Here is a 9006-nt window from a genome sequence, read left to right on the forward strand (position 1 = left end):
ATGGGAGAAGACAATTATGATGAACATGAAAACTTTGTGAAGAGTGTCCTTTTTCAAAGATGAAGAACAGTAGAGTCAAGGTTAACCGTTGAGAAAGGAGAGTTATATTCTTGAAGACAATTTGGAGTCATTAAAATTCTGGAAAGCAGTTTTCATAGCTATAAGAAATTGGTAAAGATTGAAATTCTAGAATGGAGAGTTGTATTTTTTGGTCGCACAATAAGTTTTCATTAGGATTCAAGCATTGGACAGCAGTGTTGTTTCTGGAAGCTGAAGATCATTTTGGTGAGGTGAGACAGCTAGAAAGGAGAGTTGTTTTTACAGCAGAAGACAAACTGGATCATCATGAAGTTACTGCAAGGCAGACACGTTTGCAGAGCTGTAGAAAGGTTTAGTAAAGTTTGAAATTCTAGAATGGAGAGTTGTTTTTGTCACACAATATGATTTTAGTTCATGTTTAAATGCAGGGAGGGAGGGTCCTGTTGATGGCTGTAGAACATTCTGTCAAGGTTAAATTGCTGCAAAGGAGAGCTGTTGTCAGGCAGAAGATCATTTTCATGAACACTGAAATGAGGGGATGCAGAGTTTTCATGGGTGTAGGAAGTTTTGGTTTTAGTTGACATTCTAGAAAGGAATGTTAGCTTGTGTGGCAGAAGATAATGTAGATTGACATTAAAAGTTTTCCAATGAGCCTTTGTTTTTTCATAGGTAAGGGATATTTTGATTAAGGTTAAACTTGCAGAGAGCAGTGTTCCTTTGACAGCAGAATAAATTGTTGATTAAGATGAAAAATCTGGAGAGAAATGTCCTCTTTCATAGCTCAAGAAAATTTGGATTACATTTAAAATACTGGTAAGGAGAGTTGTTCCTTTGTGGCAAAATGAAAGACGTTGGTTAGCATTAACATTCTGACAGCAGCTATTCTTTTCCAAGCACATTACCAGCAAATCCAAGTCTTAAGCTCAAATGGAATCAAAACATATCCAAGAAATGAACACAAAATATGAATAATCACAGGCATGGATGTCTGGTGGATTCTAAATTTGTCAGAGGAAGACAAATGCAGAATGAGAAGCTGGATATTCTCAACTGGACACTTTCCAGGTTTCTGAATGACAGACCCGGTGATGTGACTCTCCAAAGGACAGATCTGTTGGTCTCCTGCCTAATTAACTGACAACAGAGGTGGACATACTGAATTTGTTGTCTACACATGGGATGTGATAGGAAGCACCGGGACTGTGTCTGTGCAATGTTCTTGGGTAGATGTTTCACCTGAAAGGAATCATGAAGAGCTACTCAACAACTGCAGAAAATAGACCATGGAGTGAGAAAACTGACCTGTCATGGCCATCAATGGCACCAAAACAATAAGGAGGTGCATTTGTTTCAACAGGATTGAAGAAATGCATACTCCTCTAAGTCCAACATGGCTCTTCTCCTCTTTGTTTTGTTACCCTTGAAGAAGACATGCCAGGTCAGTTGTCCCTTTCAATGGTCTATCTTCTCCTGTTTTCAGGTAAGTTCCTCATGATTCCATCCAGGGTAAACATCTTCAACAAGAACACTGCCTGCTGCATCCTGGCTGCTCCTGGAGCATCCCATGTGGAGACAGTGCATATTCAGTTGGGCTGTTGTCACGTGGCAGCTGGTCTTGATGCTGCTTCTTTGCAGGATGGGGATGAGAGTAAGGACTCCCAACAATCTGATCTCTGGGCCTTGGTCTGCTGAGGTGTTTATCCCAAGTGGAGGCTGATGGACTCTGATGTCTTTCCTCCAACCTGCCTGTGGGAATGGAAGTTACCAAGTATGGAAGGTGATATTGAAATTCATTCCTCAGTGTAGGATTTTTCCATTGTTCTGTGTTGCTGTTTTGTGAGTTTTTCTTCAAGTGTCAAAGCTCATTTGGACATACAAATCTGCAATATCCTTTCATCACTTCAGCGATCTTTGGTATCTGAGAGGGAGAAAGAGAAATGAAATGAGAATCTTGTTGCAGGTAGTACTGATAGATGAGCCTGGAGGCCTTGCTCAGTGGTGACAGAGGCCATGGGAGGAAGTGAGCTCTAGGGGAGAGGATGACTTGAGGGACAGGGCCTCAAGCCTGCTGAAGGAGCTTGTGACACAGTTAGAGCAGACCCTCCCTGAATCTATACCTGAGTCTGGGTTAAGGAATGTACAGGTCTTACACACCTTCAACCTGCTAGTTGTGGGATCACCTACTCTCCTGCTGATTTGCTCTATGTGACACAAAGGGATGGTGATTCCTAATTCTCTCTGAGGGGTGCTGTTAACATTCATCTAGCACAATCACAAACCAACTGTTTCAGGAGAGAGGAGCCTTTGCAGAAACACAGCCGCATGGGCAAGCCATGGCTGAGAACCAAGATGTGGGAGTCAGCAGGGACTTTAGAGCCATCCAAGCTCCTATGCATCCTTTGAAACAAGGCGATGGGGCTGATATTAATCAGGGCCACATGCTGTGTTAATGGCAGCCCACTAATCGCACACAGACTGCACTTCAGTTCCGTAAACACTGGAGAAAGGATCTAATCTGAAGACCAAACCATGTTGTAGACAATATTGGGACACCCTCGCAAGGATGTTTGTGTGACTTTTACATTAAAGTTTTAGGTTTCTTCCAAAGGTGCACAAGACAAACAAACAAAAAACCCAAACAACACAAACTCAAATTGAATGAAGAGAGTAGCAATGGTAACCATGGCCCAGCAGAATCCCCTAAACCCTTGCAGATGATGCCACACCAGCCTGTGCATTGAGGCACTTCTAGGAATATTCTTAATAGCCAGAGCAAGGAATCTCTGAGGACAAATGGATTAATTGTGTAGGAACAGATTCAACCTACTCCATTTTGGCTTCTCTGAAATTTCCTTTGGGAGAGATGCCTGTAAAGGATTCACAAAAGTGACGCCAGTCTAAAGAAAGGAATAAAGAAATAACCACATTCAGGTACATCCTGAGTGTGAGTTTCAGTTTGTGATCATGTTTCACATCTCAGGGTGCTACGTAGATGAGAATGAGCCCTAGGGTGCTGGGTGAGTCGTGGAGGTGCAACAGTGGGAGGAGGGCAGAGCTCAAAGTGTCCATAGGAGATGCAAACAAACAGGGCCTGGCACAGGGGCAGCCTCTGGGACACTGAGGTCAGACCAGACATAGGTTGCATCAGCTGTTGGAGGCAGCAGAGAGAAGGAAGAGTAATCTCAAGTAGAGAGTACTAAAGGTATTACTACCAGTGAATCTAAGAACAGATGTGATTACCTCTGCATCCTAGATTGGAATGCCCGGTATCTGCGTGATGGTTTCCACTTCCTTGTTTGCAGCTCTCCTTTCATTAGCAGGTGGTCAGTGACTCAACACTCCTGGTTGCTGGTGTGTGAGCATTTATGAGCATCACCCTTAGGCTCAGTAGAAAGGGAGTGTACAACCACAACTCTGAAAAGAAAAACACAGCTCTCAGACCTAACAGTGTGCATGTCCTTTCTCAAGTGAGATTGTCCCACACCAGTCGGACAAAGGAGAAGGAAATCAGCCTTAGACGAGAAGGTGCAAAGGTGTGATGAAGTCAATGGGGAAACAGACATTTGTGTTGATTTTATCCATATTCATTCTAAGCATTGCTTTTCCTGTGATGCCTTTTTAAATTCTTATTATTCTTGCTTTATGTGTTAATATACTAAGGTTCTAATGGAGTATAGTGACATATTTTCAAATATGCACTGATCATATTAGAATGATTAACATTTTTGTCTCCTCTTTATTACTGTATGTGTATAGCCTTGAGCTGTAACAATGCCACCATATTTCCTCCATGCAAAGTGTTTGGATTCTCAATCATCAGTCATGTGACACCTTCCCCCTGGAATTCATGATGAGAGTAGGCTAAAGTGGAAAATGTCTAAAATTAACCAAACTGGTGGTCAAAGGCTGGTCACATCCATGCCTCCCACATCACACACTCATCAGAGACCCTGGCAGGGACAGGCCCCTAGACTCTGAGGAATATTGATTGCATCCTCAAAAAGAACATGTGACTTGAGGATTATCAGGCTGATGATGCAGAGAAGAATTCTCAATTCAGACACATGAGGTCATCATGAGGAGGGAAAAACCTTTTACCTGATGAATACAATAGGACTTCATTTGCTTTCTTCACCTGGTGCTCACTACTGACACTACAGAAATAAAGAAGAGCAAAATACAAAATCACAATTTGCTAGGTGGCACACCATAAATTTCCAGAGTGCAACAGGAGTAATGACCGGTGATTCTGAGAGCATCCACAGAACCCTTCAAGGTGTGATTGTGGCTGAAAATTTTGGAGCTCTGTCGTTTGTATCTCTTAAAGCATCTGAATGACAGGGAGGGGCCGAGTGTCAACAGGCTCCTGTGTGGGTACAGATCCCAGAGGCACAGTGACTTCCTCTCCCCACATGAGGAGCAGGTGGCCATTTTATTTTGCCTGGTGACTTTCCCAGCAATGAAACACCTGCCAACAAGCCAAGGTGAACCATACAGAAGAAAACCATGCACCTCACTCAGCTCTTCACCTTCAGAGAAGGCAGTGACAGTGCGGGGCATGCCTAGGCCTGGTTAGGTCACTTAGGGCAAGATAGATGGAAACAACTCCAGACAGCACAGAGGATGTAGCTGGTGGAGGGAATGAAGCTGCTTTGGCCAGCAGTTTCTCTGTATCCTTCTGAAAGAATGTGATTGCTTCTGAACTCTCATGAGTTCTTCCCAGAACCTCTCACTTTTCACCCTCCCATGACTGCTCCTGTTCCCTGTTTGTTACCTGAGGGCCAGAAATTTCAGGGATCTTTGTTCTTGGTCTTTCTGATGTTATGAAAATCTAGAAACAAATTCAGAAAAAGTCACTCACACACCTGACAGTTCCAGTTCAACCTAGAGGAACACAGTGGCTGTGATCTGTGACCAGAGAGGACTCAACTCCTGTCTCTGAAGAAACTTACTCCTTGGCCATGTGGTCCTTCAGCACAATTGCCTGATGTGATAGATGACCACAGCTCCCTGCTGGGAGAGCTGGGCCAAGTGTTTCAAATGTGCACGAGCATGCCAGGGGCAGCAATATTTCTCTAGCCACCCTCTCGGTTGCTGCTGCATCCTTTCTCCCTGCACAAGCCTGGTTTCTAGGCTCAGAACTCTAGGCCCCAACATGGCTAAGGGGAAGTCTATGCTGTTCCTGAGGAGATGAACAGCCCTGTCCCATGATGTCTCTGTCGAACTCTTCATTTCCCTCTGTTAATGTCCAAAGCCTGTGTCTGCTCAACCTGAAAGAATTATCTCCATGTATGAAGCTTAATGCAGAGTTCCGTGGCATCCAACATCTCACCCCAAGTGGACCTGATCTGTCCCTCCCGCAACCCCACTTGGAGTTAAAGTAAATTCACAAGTGCTTCTGGGTCGATTGCTATAGCTGTCATGCAGCACACTTTCAATGTTTGTAGAGATGACAGAACAGAAATCCAGGAAGGGAAAATGACTGAATGCCTTCTCTGAAGTGAGTGTGAGCACAAATCTCAGCACCCTCATGGTTAGCCCAGGCTCCTTCCCTGCTAGGAAGCTCCTCCTGTCACAGCCTCCTGGGGAGACACTGGAGACTGTCATTATGCAAACACTGCCTGGCCTAGCAAAGATGGAGTGGTTGATGTTCCACAGCCTCTGTCCTAGCAGGGTTTCCCTGCTTTAGTCTCACTGTACCTTGGCTGAGCTTGTAGGCACGGTGCTCTGCCAAATTATGTCCTTGAGACAGTGGATCCCGGAGGCCCTGGTTCTGGCAGCTCTCAGGGCTGTCCCATGTGAGCAGATCCTTGAGATGCTGGTGGAATAAGACAGAGGCATCTCTCCTTTCCTGTGGCTTCTGCTTTAATTGGCTCAGTTCTTTTATGTGAGCTTGTATGAAAATATCGAATTCCCTAAGGTGGGATAGAAGGAGAGAGTCACAATTTGAAGTCAGTAGAGGACTGATTTCTAGGCCTTTGAGAGAATATAAGAACAATTCCTTGAAGTGTTTGAAACATGACTGTGTTTTACTGTTGACAAGGACACATCAAAATACTTGAATGTAGTATTACTACCATCAGCCTGTAGTCTCTGGTGATTCTGTAGTTTCTGGTGCATTTGACCTAATGCTATGCTAGGAACTCATGTCTGGGTCTTGTTACGTTCCCTCTGTGTCTCCATTGAAAAGAGAATCAGATAGAGTCACCAGATGTCTAACCACACAGGACAGAAGTCTAGGTGTCAGAAAAGAGGACATCCTGAAGGACAGGTTCAGACTAACTCTGTCAGGACCAGAGGACACAGGGCCTTGCAGAGAGGCCTTTGCCATGCCTGGTGGAATGAATGAGATAACCAGCACTTGTGTTTGTCCTTGCACCGCAAATGGGCTTCACTGCCCTTGAAGGTCTCAGCTGTGTCTTACCTGTCCAGGTCATTCGTGTGATGAGGTTTTACTCTCTCCTTCACTGTGCTCATCACCATCATTATCTGTGGGGTACATATAATCAGTCAGACAGGGAGTAGTTCTGCTCACTGATGACAAGCATGGCCGCCTCTCTGGGCACAGAGGGTGTTATTGTGGATGTGTATATTGAGGGAATCTCTGAGGAAGTCATCTCAGTGATTTCAATTTTTACCATTATATCCTGAATGAGTTTATGACCCTCCAGAGAAAGTGTCTTTGGCCTCCAGTGTCTCCGTCAGACTTTTCTTCTGAAAATAAGGGAAACGCTCACAAATGTCTGTAGTTCTCTTGATCACCAGATGCTGTCCAGTGTTCTGCTGGATGTCTGCATCTGCTCCTCCTCCAGCCACAGTGCTGGTGCCCAGGACCAGGCTCTGTATCCCAGCACAGCTCTGTCATGCAGCCACTCCCTTTCTCTCAGACAAATGGAGCCATCACCCAGTACACAAGCCTAGGCACCTTGTGGAGATCACAGGTCAGCCTCTAAGTCATAAATGGGAACCTTCTCTGCAGGGAACAGATTTCAGTGTGACCCTCTCGATAATGCTCCCGATTCCACTCCACACTGAGAGAGGCATCGTCCTTTGGAACGGACTGCAAAATATCCTGGTTTATAGTGCTGTAGCTACTAAGACTGATATTGCAAAACCCCTTGTGATAGATCATAGATGAATAATCAGTAATGAGGGAAGAATAAATCTGACATTGACCAGTCTCAGTAAAGGCAGCATCAAGGACAGGACCTGCAAACTGTCACTGTTCATCCAGGGTTTCTATCACTCTAATCCATACATTCTTCATTTAAACTTTGACCTCTACTCCAGTGTGGCTGTCCTCAATCCTTCCATTCAGACAGTCTTGAACCAAATAGATGAGAGGAAAAAATGAGATCAAGTGTTCCTAGTGGAGGTGTGGAGTGTTCTGAAGGCTAGGAACCTTAGAACAGCTCACTGTCATTAAGTGCTGTGTCCAGCGTATTTGGACTATACTTACTGGAAAGCTGTCCTTTGGGCTTCTGCCCCTTGTCCAGTTGCTCCTGAAGACTGTGTCCTTGACCTCTATGAGCATCATCCTGAATAAGGATGTCCATGAGATGGTGATTGTGTGTGCAGGATGCACTTCTGCTTTCCTGGAACTCTTGGTGTTTCTGGATGAGATCTTGTTCCAGCTCATACACTAGAGCACCAGACTCCCTAAGATAGATGGAACATAGAACATTAGAATAGAAATCTGGAAAACTGAGTGATAAGAAGGAGAGAGATTCTATGAACATGCTCTCAGGGAAGCCTCCAGATGGAAGTCTGGCATGTGTAGATTGATCTCTGTATACATTATATACAGACTCCTGCTACAAATAAAGCTAGTGGAGTCGTTAGCCTGTGGACACCTCGATACTAATTCTTCCTGAAATATTTGTGCCTATATTCCTTCCTAGGCTGTAAAGTAAGGCCAAGAATGAAAAGATCAAGTTACTACCCTCCCTGATGTTAATGGCATGAGGGAGAAAATACAGTGTGTGAAGGTCAAGAAACATAAACCCTTAAACCTCATCAGTTCAGGGGTCTCTATAAGTTTTAAGCAAAACAGAGATATCAATGACAACAAAAGATTGTTGTTTCAAGCATTCCTCTGTGGGAAGTTGACAGTGGAAAGATGTACTCCACACATCTGCTATTCCCTGCTGGACAGATGAGATTCACAAGTATGGCTTCAGTTGGCATTAACCGTCCATGAGGACCAGAGTTACCTCCGGAGCAGGGGTTCTGGCAATTCTTCATTCTCACAAAGTGGGTTTTTTTTTCTTTTTTCATTTTTCTGTAAATAACATCAAATAAAGCCAGTCACATTATAGAGAATTTGCATTGCTTATAATGAACACCAAGATACAATTATTATGTGGTAACGCAAAGACATCATTGTTTCAGGATGTGTCCTGTGAGTGGTGAGTGGCATTGCTATCCTGAGCCACCCTGTTTATAGTCACTACTGGGAAACAGCAGCACATGCCCAGTGCATTGAATGAACTGGGGTCAACTTGCATTTTTTCCTGGCTTTCATAGAGAACTAGCCTATTGTTTACTACAGATATTGCTTCACCCTGAAACAGTAGATGGAGTGCTTTTTGTTGGTTAAATGTAAACTGATACTCAGACTGATGGGTGCCATGTATAAAAACTCTCACATACACGAAACTTCAAAGACGACAAGTACACGTGATTGGAGCCTTCTAGAACTTAATGTAGCCTTCCTCACTTTACATAGGCACTAAGAGTGTTGAGATCTGATACTCTTAGGACTATCAGCTGAGGCCATGTCAGTGTAGGCATAGTGCCTGGACCTCAAACAAGGGATCTCAGGAACCAGATCCTTGACGTTTGTGACAGGAGTGGCACCTAACAGAACAGACACAGATTTTCAAAATACCATGTTTGGGACTCTCAGCAGGATAAGTTGAGGGGAGACAAGAAGAGCCACTGCACTTGGGTGAAGCAAGTGGCAGA

At 44.2% G+C, this 9006-nt stretch overlaps 1 long non-coding RNA gene across 1 annotated transcript; it reads right to left on the bottom strand.

Annotated features, from left to right (window-relative positions):
- Nucleotides 1-3285: 3285 nt before the first annotated feature.
- LOC131479606 (uncharacterized) lies at nt 3286-6583 on the bottom strand. The gene is made up of 4 exons (XR_009245005.1): nt 6464-6583; nt 5740-5954; nt 4138-4193; nt 3286-3453 (listed from the first exon to the last, which is right to left on the bottom strand). It is a non-coding gene; the product is annotated as an uncharacterized LOC131479606 (long non-coding RNA).
- Nucleotides 6584-9006: the final 2423 nt, after the last annotated feature.

This window comes from Ochotona princeps, chromosome 2 (assembly GCF_030435755.1).
Source record: "Ochotona princeps isolate mOchPri1 chromosome 2, mOchPri1.hap1, whole genome shotgun sequence".
Classification (NCBI taxonomy): Eukaryota; Metazoa; Chordata; class Mammalia; order Lagomorpha; family Ochotonidae; genus Ochotona; species Ochotona princeps.